Below are 15,331 nucleotides of genomic sequence, written 5' to 3' on the forward strand. Positions count from 1 at the left end.
ATGGAATTGTGGGAAATCTGTTTTGACTAAACAAAATCCAAAATAAATAAAACTGTGTTATATTTTAGCATCTTCAAAGTAGTCACCCTTTGTCTAGAATTTGCAGAAATGTACTCTTGACATTTTCTCAACCAACTTCTTGAGGGATCAACCTGGGATGCTTTTTAAACAGTATTGAAGGAGTTCCCATCTGTCTGCTTTTCTTTATTATTTGGTCCAAGTCAACAATTACAAATTAAATATATATATATATATATAATTACATTTTAGTTTTATAATAAAATAAATGAATATGGTGGCAAAATTATGTTTTTGTCTACAAAAGTAATTTCAAATATTTAAGCATATGCCTTCAGATCAAAAGATTTTTAAGATCATGAGAAACATTTCAGTCAAGTGTTTCAAATCTTTTGTCCGGTAGTGTGTATATATATATATATATATATATATATATATATATATATATATATATATATATATACACACACACACACACACACACACACACTGTTGGCCAAAGGTTTGGAATAATTTACAGATTTTGCTGTTTCGGAAGGAAATTGGTACTTTAATTCACCAAAGTGGCATTTAACTGATCACAAATTACAGTCAGGATATTACTGATGTAAAAAACAGCACCATCACTATTTGAAAAAAGTTATTTTTTATCAAAAATAGACAGGCCCCATTTCCATCAGCCACTCCAACACCTTATCCTTCAGTAATCATGCTAATTTGGTACTAGAAAATCACTTCCCATTATATCAAACACTGCTGAAGGCAATTTGGTTCATTACATGAAGCTTAACATTGTTTTGTGTTTGTTTTTGAGTTGCCACAATATGTAATAGACTGGCATGTCTTAAGGTCAATATTAGGTCAGAAATAGAAAAAAAAGAAACCGCTTTCTCTAGAAACTCATCAGTCAATCACTGTTTTGAGGAATGAAGGTTATACAATGCTTGAAATAGACAAAAAACAGAAAATTCATACAAAGGTGTACACTACAGTCTTCAAAGACAAAGGACAACTGGCTCTATCAAGGACAGAAAGGATGTGGAATGTCAGATGTACAACTAAACAAGAGGATAAGTGCGTCAGAGTCTTTAGTTAGAGAAATAGACACCTCACATGTCCTCAGCTGACAGCTTCATTGAATTCTACCCACTCAACACCAGTTTCATGTACAACAGTAAAGAAAAGACTCAGGGGTGCAGGCCTTATGGGAAGAATTACAAAGAAAAAGCTACTTTTGAAACAGAAAAACAAAAAGAAAAGGTTAGAGCGGGAAAAGAAACACAGACATTGAACAACAGATAATTGGAAAAGAGTGTTATGGATCTTAACCCCATTGAGCGTTTGTGGGATCATCTAGACTGTAAGGTGTGTGAGAAGTGCCCGACAAGACAGCCACATCTATGACAAGTGCTACAGGAAACGTGAGGTGAAATGTCACCAGAATATCTGGACAAACTGACAGCTAGAATGCCAAGGATGTGCAAATCTGTCATTGCTGTATGTGGAGGAATTTTTGATGAGAACTATTTGAAGTAGATGAAGAAGTTCTGAATTTTTTTTCAAATTGCAATAGTAATTGTTCATGTTATTAATGTCCTGACTATACATTGTGATCAGTTGAATGCCACTTTGGTGAATAAAATTACAATTTATTTCCATAAGAGCAAAATCTGTACATTATTCCAAACTTTTGTCCACCAGTATATATATATATACATATACATATACATATATATATAATATTAGCCTGTTATTAATTTTCCGCAAAAGGAGGTAGGTCCTTTTCCTATTTTACTCCTAAACTATGGAATCGTCTTCCAATGAATTTAGATCATTTTAAATTTTCTTATGATTTATATCCCTGTTATAACTATTTAATGTAAACTGTGTGCTTTAATGAAATAAATCTATTTAACTTTCTGTCTTTTTTACCTATAGATCTCACATCATCTGCAATGTATGTATACACACCTGCTACATATCTTCCACAGCTTTAATTGTGGAAATATGTTTTTGTGTATTTTCCTGGAATTTATAAAATACTAAAATCCATTTAACTTCTTTTTAATTTGACCTGATATCACACCATTTGTTCAATATTTACAAACACCTATACACCAAAATAATATTTCCAAATATTAAGCAATGTAATACGTGTTGTTGAATTGGTTTTATTTTTTTTATTTTAAAATCTATATAACTTCTTGGTCATGTGACCTAGTGATGTCAGACCACCTTTTATATATTTTTCTATTTTTTATATAATTTCTGAAATATTTAAAAAACAATCAACCTCCTTTGACACAGGCCAGACATCAGCTTATGTTACCAGCATGCCTACCTTAATGAATCATGACAAAGCACTTGCACTACGCCACATCTCAACCTGCTTTGCTGCTATTTAATATGCAGCAATCAACAGTTTGAATAAGTGACCATAACTTGTAGTTTAGATGATGCCTGATGTGGGATTTGAACCCATGCTGTTGCCAAGACCCTGTTCTATTTGTTGAGCTACAGGACCTACTCCAAATGTTCTGGAGGATTACGTCATATCTAACTCAAAGGACAGTTTACCCACAACTAAAACTTCTGTAATTAATACCATTGTATGCTCATGTGAAATCTTTAACATTGTTCTTGTTCCATGTTACACAAAAGTTACTTACATGCAAGTTATTTAGCTGAATAGCTGTAATATGTTGGCATTTGTGGAGTTGCATTAGCATGGTTTAGGTCATATTTAGTAGAACGCTACCACTTTGTCTGTGTAAATGAGGAAATTTCGAACCAAACGTAAGTCAAATATGGAGTGCCACAGTGATCAGTTTTAGGGCCTCTTCTTTTCTATGTGTATAGGCTTCCCCTGGGAGATATTATCAGGAATCGTGGAATAAGTTTCCACTGCTATGCCGACGATACACAACTTTATATTTCTTCAAAACCTGATGAAATTTCAATTTTCCAAATGAAATTTTAGCAGAGTGTATCAATGAAATAAAAGATTGGATGGCCAGAAATGTCCTTCTACTCAATTCAGACAAAACAGATGTACTAATTATTGGACCAAAAAACTCTGAAAATAAGCCAGTACAATATAATTTGACTCTTGATGGATGTACTGTTACATAATCTACAACAGTGAATAACTTAGTTGTTATATTTGATACCAATCTGTCCTTTGATATAATATAACAAATATTGCTAAATTAAGGCACATGCTCTCTGTTGCTGATGCAGAAAAACTAATTCATGGGTTCATGACCTCAAGACTAGATTATTGTAATGCATTACTGGGAGGATGTCCAGCAAGATCAATAAATAAACTTCAATTGGTTCAAAATGCAGCAGCCAGAGTGCTAACGAGAACCAAGAAATATGACCATATTAGCCCCATTTTATCATCGTTACATTGGCTACCTGTTAAATTCTGTATTAATTAAAAAATTCTGTTAACTACGTACAAAGCTTTGAATGGTCTAGCTCCGCAATAATTAAGTGACCTTCTACCACGCTATATTCCATCACGTTCATTATGATCGCAAAATTCTGGCCTATTAATAGTTCCTAGAATATCAAAATCCACAAAAGGCGGTAGATAATTTTCATATTTGGCTCCTAAACTATGGAATGGTCTCCCAAACACTGTTCGAGATGCAGACACACTCTCTCAGTTTAAGTCTAGACTAAAGACTCATCTGTTTAGCCAGGCATACACCTAATTTATCCTCCAACCCACAATTAGGCTACTTTAGTTGGGTCTGACGGAACCAGAAACATTGATCGTGATTTATAACTGCAATAAATTGAATGGCATCTATGCTTATATTATTTTATTTGTTTCCCTGTCTCAACCTCGGGACTCCTATCCTGAGGTCACCAGAACCAGCTGGATCCAGCTGCATTCCTGCTTCGTGTTTGACTCCACTGCTACGTGTTGCTGATTGATGATGACTAAATGCAGCCGGTGCCAGTCAAACATCACTTCAGTCTATTATGATGGACTTCAGAGGATGAACTGATGCCAACTCCAACCATAAGACATGGGATAATTCAATGCCATTGTCTGAACCTTGGATTTAGCATGGACCACACCGAACCTCACCGAAATTACCGGCCAGGTTGAACTGAGTTTCACATCCCTGATCTCTGCCTGCATCACCTCGGTCTATTGATGGACTACGATCTTGCAATGGAATGCATAGACTAACAATTGCTGACAAAAGCCTTCATCAGCCAATTAACAAGGACAATTGCATCTATGTGAACTTCTGCAGCTAATCCAGTATGGACTTCAAAGACATTAGTCATTAATCTTACAGTTCATACAAAATCGATGTTTAAACACTGACCCTTAACACTTACTTAGTTTAATAATTTTAAACCATGATTTTAACTATACATAAGTAATATTGGCATTATATTCATGATGTTAGCCAGAGCGGAACTGGCCCCCACAGTGAGTTTGGTTTCTCCCAAGGTTATTTTTCTCCATTAATCAACATCTTATGGAGTTTTGTGTTTTTTGCCACAGTCGCCTTCAGCATGCTCACTGGGGTTATAAATACAATTATTATTTAATTACTTATTTTTAAACACAAATAACAATTACAAAATGATGATTCATTGACATTATAGACATTAGTTTTATTTTCTGTTAATGCCTGATCTTCTGTAAAGCTGCTTTGATACAATGTGTGTTGTGAAAGGCGCTATACAAATAAAATTGACTTGACTTGACTTGACTATTTGTTGTTCTGCCTTTAAGGGTCTAGGGAAATTATTTTATAATAATGCCACAGTGCAAACATCTGAATGGTCCTTAAAATAAGCTTCAGGCATTATTTTGTGAGGTTTACCCTCTCTAATAAAAAATATAGAAAATACACATATTTATCTCTTTCAGGTTCTGGAAAAGTAGAAGCTGAAATAGGGTAAAACTCTCTCAGCGAAAGACATCTCTGTCAGCCATGGCTTCAGAACTCTATGAAACGATCTTTATGGCCAAACAAGAACAGCACAAGAATCTTATCCTGAACTACAGCAACCTCAACAATTTCCCTGTTAAGCTTCTTTAAGATGAAGGATTGCAGTTCCTAGAGAGACTCTACATGAAGAGAAACTCCCTCAAAACACTGGTGAGATGGTGGTGGTCTTCACCTGTGCTTAGTCTCTGGAAAGGACCAGTTAAAGGAATATTCCGGGTTCAATAGAAGTTAAGCTAAATGACAGCCTTTGTGTCATAATACTGGTTTCCACAAAAATGAATTTTGACTTGCCCTTTCCTTTTCTTAAAAAAAAAAGCTAAAACCAGGGTTACAGTGAGGCACTTACAATGGAAGTAAATGGGGCCAATACATAAACTTTACAATACTCAATATTTCAAAAGTATTGCCACAAGATGTAAACAATATGTATGTTTTTGTGATAATATGGCTAATCTTTTCTGTGTAAGGTTATAGACAATTTTACAACTTCATTGCCATGACGATGTAATGTCAACATACCCCAAAATGATTTAAACAACTTTACAGCTCAAATAATTCTCACGTTTTAACAAAATAATTAATGTTAGTGCTTTTATAAAATTATAAGTTTCACATTTATACCTTTAAACCCTCTAAAAATGCCCCATTCACTTCCATTGTAAGTGCCTCACTCTTACCTTGATTTATGCTCTTTTTAAGGATGGACGATTTGAAATAATGTTTGTTGTAATTGTCATTATGTCAGAAATGCTATCGATTGAGCTTAACTTGTACTGACCCTGGAATATTCCTTTAATAATTTCCTTGCTCTATAATTATGTTCACTTCTTGACAGTCTGAGAATCTTGCCCAGAAACCTGACTGAATTGTGAGTGTTTATCTTTGTTACACTCTTTTTTAATAATTTAATAATTTAAGTTTGAAAGTGTATATTGTGTAGAATAACTTTAATCATTTAATTATTCATGATGTCTGTGTGTAGAGAAGTTCTGGGTATTTTACAGTTTGTATTGTAATATTGCTGTTGTCCAGTAGAGGTCCCTAAATGATATTTGTTGTGATGTTTTCTTAACCAACCTGTCCCAAATTGAAATGAGCAACCTTTTACGTACAGTGGCAAAAGATTTTTGGCCACACTTAAAAAGGTGGTGGTGTAGTGGGCTAAAGCACTTAACTGTTAAGCAGAAGGTTGTCGGTTCGAAAAAGGAACTGACTTCACACATCAAATTGAGACCAGTTGCTTAAAGTCAGTTAAGCAAAGCAATTAAAATGGCAAAAGTCAAGTTAGTTCTGAGAAAAGGCCTAGCATCATTTGTTTGCAGATCGGCCAGTTAGTTTGATATTTTGTTGTCTAATACATGCATTAGGATAGGTATCACCATCCACCTCACGATACGATACATATTGCGAGACACATACGATGATTTGATATAATGGTACGTGCGATATACATTGCGATATCATGATTCAATTTCACTTTTAATTTCAATTAATTTGTTTATATTTCAGTTAAAATGTCCATTTTGCTTACATGCAGTATGAAATAAATTCTGTTTCAGCTAATGCTGTTATTCATTAATGCTGATTTTCATCATTTTGGTGACATTTTAGCTTTTTTTTATATTGCCCATATATTACATCAATAAACATTATGTATTAAAATGACATATATTATATTGCATATGTGACCTCTGTGTTATTCTGTCAGATATAATCTCTCGGAGCCCGTCAGGTTTGTGGTAACAGCAGGTTTATTCCACATCTGCATTCATGACAAAGGACAACAGTGTTGAATAGACATCTGGATATGTGGACAAACAGCGCATGCTCTCAAGGAAAATCCTCCGTTGCTTTTTTAATTATTGGATGTACTACTGTTAAAGCTCTACACAAAAGTAAAGTACAATTTGACACATTGATCGTATAGTGGATTTAAACTCATATAAACTAAATAATTAAAACACACCAATTTGTCCCTCTTAATCTTGCAAGGAGGAAATAACATAAAATAATGTAATTACACAGATTTCCTACAGTTACCTTTCATTTTACGTTAACAGTTATGTATAAACAATTATGTAACTTCGTTACAATTCAACATACAGGAGGCACACAAACAGCAGAAAATACCTCAATCTTATGTTCAAACATTACAACACTTTATAACAATATACGGTAACATACCTGCATTCATGACAAAGGACAACAGTGTTGAATAGACATCTGGATATGTGGACAAACAGCGCATGCTCTGGAAAGACGGCATCATGTTAAAGTTAGCTAGCTATATTGGAGAGACTTTCTATCAGCTATAAAACACATAACGAGATGGTTGACTTTATAAAAACATGGCGAAATTAATCAACAACACATATTATTCAACCAAAGAAATCTAGCTTAACTTTCACATGCTTTTCAAGAGAGTTAGCACTGTTTAGTACACGGACATTCACAGACACGTTACCTCAAGGAAAATCCTCCGTTGCTTTGAGGATTACCCATAATCCTTCGTCATTACTAGCATTCGCTGCAGGTACAATTTTCTGACAGCAGGTGGCACCATAATCCCATTAGTAGGATTTAACCTGAACCTTTTTAACTATGTTACATACACCCCTTAAATCCTGCTAAATTGGGGCACAATAATATATATATATATTATTTTTAAATTAAAAATTTCCAAATAATTGTTTCATACTAAGAGCATAATGTGTTTCAAGTCAGTTAGAAACTTTCCACCAGGAATTAAGTCAGTAAGGGGTAGCTAAGCCCCATACCAACAAAGACACAAAAGATGCCATATACACCTCTCATATTGTAAACATTGCTCAATAACAGATTCTTGTCAAATAACTCAGATAACTAGATAAACTAAAACTCTTAAGACATATACAAGCAATCTATCCAGAAAACATGTTCCTCACAAAAGAAAACAAAGAATCAACTGTTGAAGCTGAGTCATCTACAACCTGTTCGTTCATTTCACAAATGAGTCGAGCTGGGGGCTTAACAGGTCTACCTGCCCTAGTGCAGAGTGGGGGTGGCTGTTTGCAAACTACATGGTCCTGTGTGAATGCACCTGGCTGTGCGTCACTTGCATGTTTAGGGAGGGGACACAATGAGCTCTATCCACTGAGGGCTGGGAGGGTCCTACCTCAGACACCACACATTCTGCAGAGGGTCCAGGGGGAAGTGATTGCTCAGCAGATATTGATGAAACCGGGGTTTGCAAAATCTCACTCACAGCATGTGAAACCACATTCACTCCAGTCTCTGAGAGAGAGGCACTCACAGCCACAACAGGTGAGCAATTGGGATGGCTGACTGTAGCATCCTCATCATTGGCCTCATCCATTTGCAGTAACCACTCAAGTGTCTTTGTCTCACTGTCCTGCACGCCAACAGGAACCACGGGGTCACTTCGTCCACTTCCATTATCTGATGGGCAGCTTGACTCCAAAATGTCGTGACCTCCTGCTGGGAGGAAATTCACCGGGAGTAGGAGGTTTCTGTGAACAACTTTTTCTCTGGATGTCACTGGGTCACAGATACAGTACACATTGATTCCAGGTTTCACCGACTTAACTTCATAAACTGTGGATTCCCACTTGTCTGCAATTTTCCTCTTCCCTCTCTCACCACGATTTGCAAGCAAGACTCTGTCACCTACAGTGAGGGAGATCCTTTTGCTTTGCGGTTGTAGTTCTTTGCCTGTCGAGCCTGCTCTGTCCGACTGTTTTCACAGGCAATGCGTGCAGCTTCAAACAGGTCACGCTTCAAGTTAGAGACGAACTCACGGTGGCTAACAACAGCATTGCTGGGGAGGGTGTGCTGGAACAAAATATCAACAGGCAGACGTGGAATCCTCCCAAACATGAGAAAGAAGAGCATAAAACCTGTTGTCTCATGCTCAGTGCAATTGTAGCAGAATGTCAGCATCTGAAGCATTTGCGGCCACCTGGCTTTGGAATGAGGCTGACAGGGCCCTTATCATGTTTCCAAGAGTCCTGTTGTATCGCTCGACAACTCCATTTCCCATAGGATGGTACGGGGTGGTATGCGATTTCTGGATACCAGCCATCTCCAGGAGCTCTTTAATGAGTCGGCTCTCAAAGTTGGCTCCCTGGTCCGAATGGATGCGTTTTGGGAAACCATATATGCAAAAGAAGTCATTCCACAGACGACGGGCCACCTGCTTTGCTGACTGATTCTTACAGGGGAATGCATGTGACAGCTTCGAAAAGTGATCCGTAACAACCAAAACATCCACACACTTTTTATCTGACTGTTCAGCAGTCCAAAAGTCGATACACACAAGTTCCATCGGTTCAGAGGTGCGAATGCTTTCAAGAGGAGCACGGTCATTGGGCTCTGGGGTTTTCCCAACCACACAGCGAAAGCAGTTCCTCACATGACTGATGATGTCATGTTCCATCCCTATCCAAAAGAACCTCTGCCTGGCGAGAGAGAGTGTACGAGCCTGTCCCTGATGGCCAGCTGAATCGTGGAGGCCAGAAAGGACCTGGGCCTTGAGGAGTCTGGAACAACAAACTGGTGAATTGCCATGTTCATTTGCCTGTCTTTCTTTACCTTGTACAACATGCCGTTTTTGATGGAGAGCTTGGCCCAGTGTCTCAACATTTTCATCACTCCACGAGACTCACTGGCACGTTCACGTCTTGTGGGCCTCCTGTGACGCTGGATGTAAAGAGAACCCTACCCAAGACGTTATCCTGTTCTTGAAGATTAACCAGTTCACTCATTGGTAGAGAGGCATTCTGGTTGACACTGACAAGCTGGGGAATAGCTGGTCCCGTGCCTCTCACTCGGCTAACACCTCCAGAGTCATCGCCTCTAGCACCGCTGAGACATCCTGCATGGAGAGGGACCCTTGAGGGGAGGGCGAGGTGATGACACCATCATCTGTGGACTGATCAACAACTAACTGGCAGTTAGCAGCAGTATATCTAAATGCATCTTGTACTGTCTCATCCACCATTCCACTCACCTGGTTCAGCAATGAGGCATAAGGTTCATTTACAAGACGATGGCCTATGCATGACTGGACAAATGGCTCCCTACTTAGTGCGTCTGCGATCACATTCTTTGGGCCAGGGACATAGCGCAGATCAAAACTGTATGCTGCAAGCTTCGAAACCCATCTCTGTTCACATGCATCTAACCTAGGCTTAGTCAAGATGTATGTTAACGGATTATTATCCGTCCAGACTATGAAACGTCGTCCTTTCAGCCAGTGGCTAAACTTGTCGCAGACTGCCCATTTAAGAGCGAGAAACTCCAGGCGATGTGCTGGATAGTTCAGCTGGGAGTGCGATAGAGTCTTGCTGGCTGAACGCCACTGGTCTGGCAACATCACCATCAGAAGGCAACTGTGAGAGGACGGCTCCTAGGCCATCAAAGGAGGCATCAACAGCGAGAATGAATGGTGCATTAAAATCTGGATGGGCCAAGGTGACACTACGCACAAGCTCATGTTTCAAAGTTTTGAATGCTTCCCTGCACTCAACAGTCCAGGCAGCTGGAGACAGTCTAACATGACCTCTCTTGAATTTCGGTTTATGGCCTCTCCCTCTTTTGTGTGGTGTAGCAGGCTCAGCCACAAGGCTGAACAGTGGCTTAGCTTTAGCAGAACATCCCTCGATGAAATGGTGGTAGTAAAGAACCATTCCCAAGAAAGATCTGATTTTCTTAGCACTTGGTGTTTCCCCATCAGATTCCATCAGATCTGCTTCCTGCACATCATTAATAGCTTGCACTTTACTCGGGTCTGTCTTAACACCATCCCCACATATGATGTGTCCCAAGAACTTAACAGACCGGCTAAGGAAGTAGCACTTCTTAGGTGAGAGCTTCAAGTTGTTGGCAGCGAGACGTGAGAAAACCATCTGCAGACGATCAAGTGCAATCTGTTCAGATGGCGCATAGACCATAAGGTCATCCAGATAACATAACAGGCTTGTAAAGTTCTCATCACCAAAGATGGACATCATCATTCGCATAAAGGTCGCAGGACTGTTTGTCAGGCCCTGGGGCATCCTATTATATTCATGGAGGCCAAATGGGGAGGAAAACGCAGTGTACCTTTTGTCGTCTTCATGCATTCTGATGTTGTAGAACCCTGACGTGAGGTCCATTGTTGAAAAGAACACATTGCCACCAAGTGCAGAGAGGGCATCTGTCTGATGAGGCAAGGGATGTGCGTCTTTCACTGTTCTTGCATTCAACCACCTGAAGTCATTACAGATGCGAAGGTCACCACTTGGCTTGACAACCAGGACGAGAGGAGAAGAATACTCGCTCTGAGACTTACGGATTATCCCCAATTCCTCCATTTCATTTAGAGCAGTCCGAAGTTTATCATAATGGCATGGTGGAACCCGCCTGTATGGAAGTCTGAAGGGCTTGTCATCCACTAAGCGGATTCTGTGTACAAAATCTGTTGCCTCACCGCAGTCCATTTTGTGCCTGGAAAAGATGGACTCATACTGCTCAATGATCTGCAGCAATTTATCCTTCCACTCAGGGAGACTTCACAAGAAGAGAGGTCCAAATCCTGCAAGCCCAAGTCAGTCAAAATTTGTGCTATTTCATCCTCTGACCTAGGTGCAGCTGATGAGCTCTGTGTGAACTGTGCACTGGATTGAATGCGATCTGGCTTAGGTAAGTCCTGCACCGAAAGACAGGGTAACACATCTGCAACTTTTGCATTCTTTTTAAGGGTGAGTGGCTTTTCAGTAGCATTTACTATTTTGACTGGAACCCAGCCATCTCCCCATAATGAGGTGACAACTCTCCCCACTAGAATTTGAGCAGGTCTGGCTTTGGACTGAGTGGGTTCGATGATGACTGTACTTCCCACTACAGAAACATCAGATTCAGGGAGTCTAGCCCACACCAAATGTTCAGACATCGGTTGTAGAGTGACACATCTCTTGAGCTTTGCCGTGCCAATTTTAAGCGGCATTGCTCCACATCTGTCTGAGCAGGACAACAGAGATATCAAATGGGGCAAGTTATCAGCCTGGGCATTACTTACTGGGGACGTGATATTTTTGCTCCCAACAGTGTCTTTCATCTGTGAAATGAGCCACTTGATGGCATTACTGCCAAGGATCATGTCATCGGTTTGGCCTGGCACCACTAGAACAGGAATTATCACCTTATAGCCATAAACTGATGCAGTGAGGTCATACATGGTGGAAGGTGTGACCAGATGACCCCCACAACCAACAATAACAAAGTCCTCAGCTGTTTTCTTTTCAGTGTTAGGAATAGACTGTGAAAGTTTTGTGTTGGCGGTTTCACTTAGAGTGCACGCCATAGAGCCACTATCCACCAGCGCTCTAAGAACATGACCACTATCAGTAGACACCTCTGTGTAGAATAGGCTATCAGTCTTTGAAAGTCTTTGCAGGCCCTGCACAATCAGTGTTTTTTGTGATGGCACAACGCTGCTGTAGGCGTGACACAATGTTTCATAGTCATTAATGTCTGTCAAATCCAAGGTGGGAGGCTCACTCACTTGATCTGCGCTGTCCTCCCCTGTGCGCAGATCATTCAGTTTCCCTGCTGAAAATGTGGAGAAGGACGTCTCCCCTCCGGGCAGTTGCGTCTTGGATGGCCAGGTAAGTGACACAAGAAACACAGTCTGTTCTCCCGACAGTGTGTGAGGGCAGAGTGTGAGCTCTCATTACATATGGAACATGGCATGTCTCTTAAGCCCTCAATCTGTGGAAGTCTGCTGTTGGTATTTGGCTTTTTATTGGCTTGAGCATAACCTGGGCCCTGAAGCAACACTTTCTCTAGCATTCCAATCAACCTCTCTAGAGTGGAGGTGTCCTGATTTATAGCTGGTTTCTGTTCTGGGATGTCTGAAACTAATGTAGTGTTAGGGCTAATCTCGACTTTGTTCATGCTGATTTGTCTACTCCCCGGTAGAAGACCTGAGTCCCTTCTCCAGGTGGTATTCATCTAGCACTTCCTGAACCTCACGAGCTGACCACTTATCAATCGTCTTGGACCTAAAGGTAAGAGCTAAATCTCTACTGGGGCAGTGTCTGATGAACATACGTGCGACTTCAACACTGGGGTTGTCAAACGTTTTACCCTGCTCTCTAAGGCAGCTTGCAGCATCATCAGCAGCTCTGTTAAGTCTAAGCCAGTACTCATAGGGGTCCTCTTGGTCGTTTGGCAGGGTAGAATAAAAGTCAGCTAGGGGCATTGAGGAGCAATGGCTTGAGCCAAAATGTTTAGCGAGGAGCCCGTAGATGGCCTCTGGCTTATTCTGGACATCAATTTCACCATTTCTTATCCCAAATCTCACAACATCCTTTGCTCTGCCTCTCAGGTGGACAATTATTTCTTCAGCTTGATTTTCCAGCTGAACATCGCTTTTCTTACGTAATTCTTCATTAATTCCTCCCATTCATCGACAGCCAGTGCATCTGAACTCTCTCCTCGGAAAACGGGTGGGTCTTTGACTCCTCTCCGAGTGACCAACTGGACTTGGGAGAGATCTAGCGTGTTAACGGGAAAGAGGCTTTTGTATTGCATGTTTCTTCATGACTTGCATGCACAGTAGCAGTAGGACTAGACGTGTTGAGTTGTGACATAATGCTATCAGCTAGCTGCTTCCCTATCTGCTGCACAATGGTGCTCATTTGGTCAACCAGTCTCACATCATCAGGGGAGGGTTAGGAACTGATGTACTAGTGCACTGTGGTGGCTGTAACTCAATCATAGGCTGACTTTGGGGCTCACTACATCCCTATGTCTAAAAGGACTGTGAACAGCATCCTCACCAAAATATGTTTTATCCCCCTAGATGGTCACCCAGTGAGAATGGAACGGGCGTGCTATGTAGCCCTCTACCTCTACCAATACCTAGAGGAGTCATTTCAGAGGTAGTAAATTTACTGAAACTCATACTGGAAGCCTTATTTAAACAAAATGACAGTTTGAAGTAAATATGGCTGTTAATAACTAATTAAACCTGACAGTCAAATACACTGATGGAAGAAGTGCAGCTCCACAACGATGCAGCTCCACAAAGACATCAGTCCCGGTCCAGCGTAGTCATGGACGGGTCACGGCACCAATGTGACCTCTGTGTTATTCTGTCAGATATAATCTCTCGGAGCCCGTCAGGTTTGTGGTAACAGCAGGTTTATTCCACATCTGCATTCATGACAAAGGACAACAGTGTTGAATAGACATCTGGATATGTGGACAAACAGCGCATGCTCTCAAGGAAAATCCTCCGTTGCTTTTTTAATTATTGGATGTACTACTGTTAAAGCTCTACACAAAAGTAAAGTACAATTTGACACATTGATCGTATAGTGGATTTAAACTCATATAAACTAAATAATTAAAACACACCAATTTGTCCCTCTTAATCTTGCAAGGAGGAAATAACATAAAATAATGTAATTACACAGATTTCCTACAGTTACCTTTCATTTTACGTTAACAGTTATGTATAAACAATTATGTAACTTCGTTACAATTCAACATACAGGAGGCACACAAACAGCAGAAAATACCTCAATCTTATGTTCAAACATTACAACACTTTATAACAATATACGGTAACATACCTGCATTCATGACAAAGGACAACAGTGTTGAATAGACATCTGGATATGTGGACAAACAGCGCATGCTCTGGAAAGACGGCATCATGTTAAAGTTAGCTAGCTATATTGGAGAGACTTTCTATCAGCTATAAAACACATAACGAGATGGTTGACTTTATAAAAACATGGCGAAATTAATCAACAACACATATTATTCAACCAAAGAAATCTAGCTTAACTTTCACATGCTTTTCAAGAGAGTTAGCACTGTTTAGTACACGGACATTCACAGAGACGTTACCTCAAGGAAAATCCTCCGTTGCTTTGAGGATTAGCCATAATCCTTCGTCATTACTAGCATTCGCTGCAGGTACAATTTTCTGACAGCAGGTGGCACCATAATCCCATTAGTAGGATTTAACCTGAACCTTTTTAACTATGTTACACATATATACAGTATATTGTTACATGTTTGTTGTTTACATGCCTACGTTGTGCTATTAACAAGTATTTACTTAGATATGTTTAACAAGTGCTAAAATGGAACTGTCTCTTTAAGGTCTGTGGCAGGGATTTTGACAGTAGTGTTTGTTTAGTCAAATGGCTTATTTACAACATCCATGCTACATGTGCTATGTGTGATTATTAAAAAAAATTTTTTTATATAAAATACTGACTGTAGAGAACAGAAAGGATATTAAAAGACACATTATTAAACAACAAATG

Source organism: Xyrauchen texanus, chromosome 2 (genome assembly GCF_025860055.1).
Source record: "Xyrauchen texanus isolate HMW12.3.18 chromosome 2, RBS_HiC_50CHRs, whole genome shotgun sequence".
Taxonomy (NCBI): Eukaryota; Metazoa; Chordata; class Actinopteri; order Cypriniformes; family Catostomidae; genus Xyrauchen; species Xyrauchen texanus.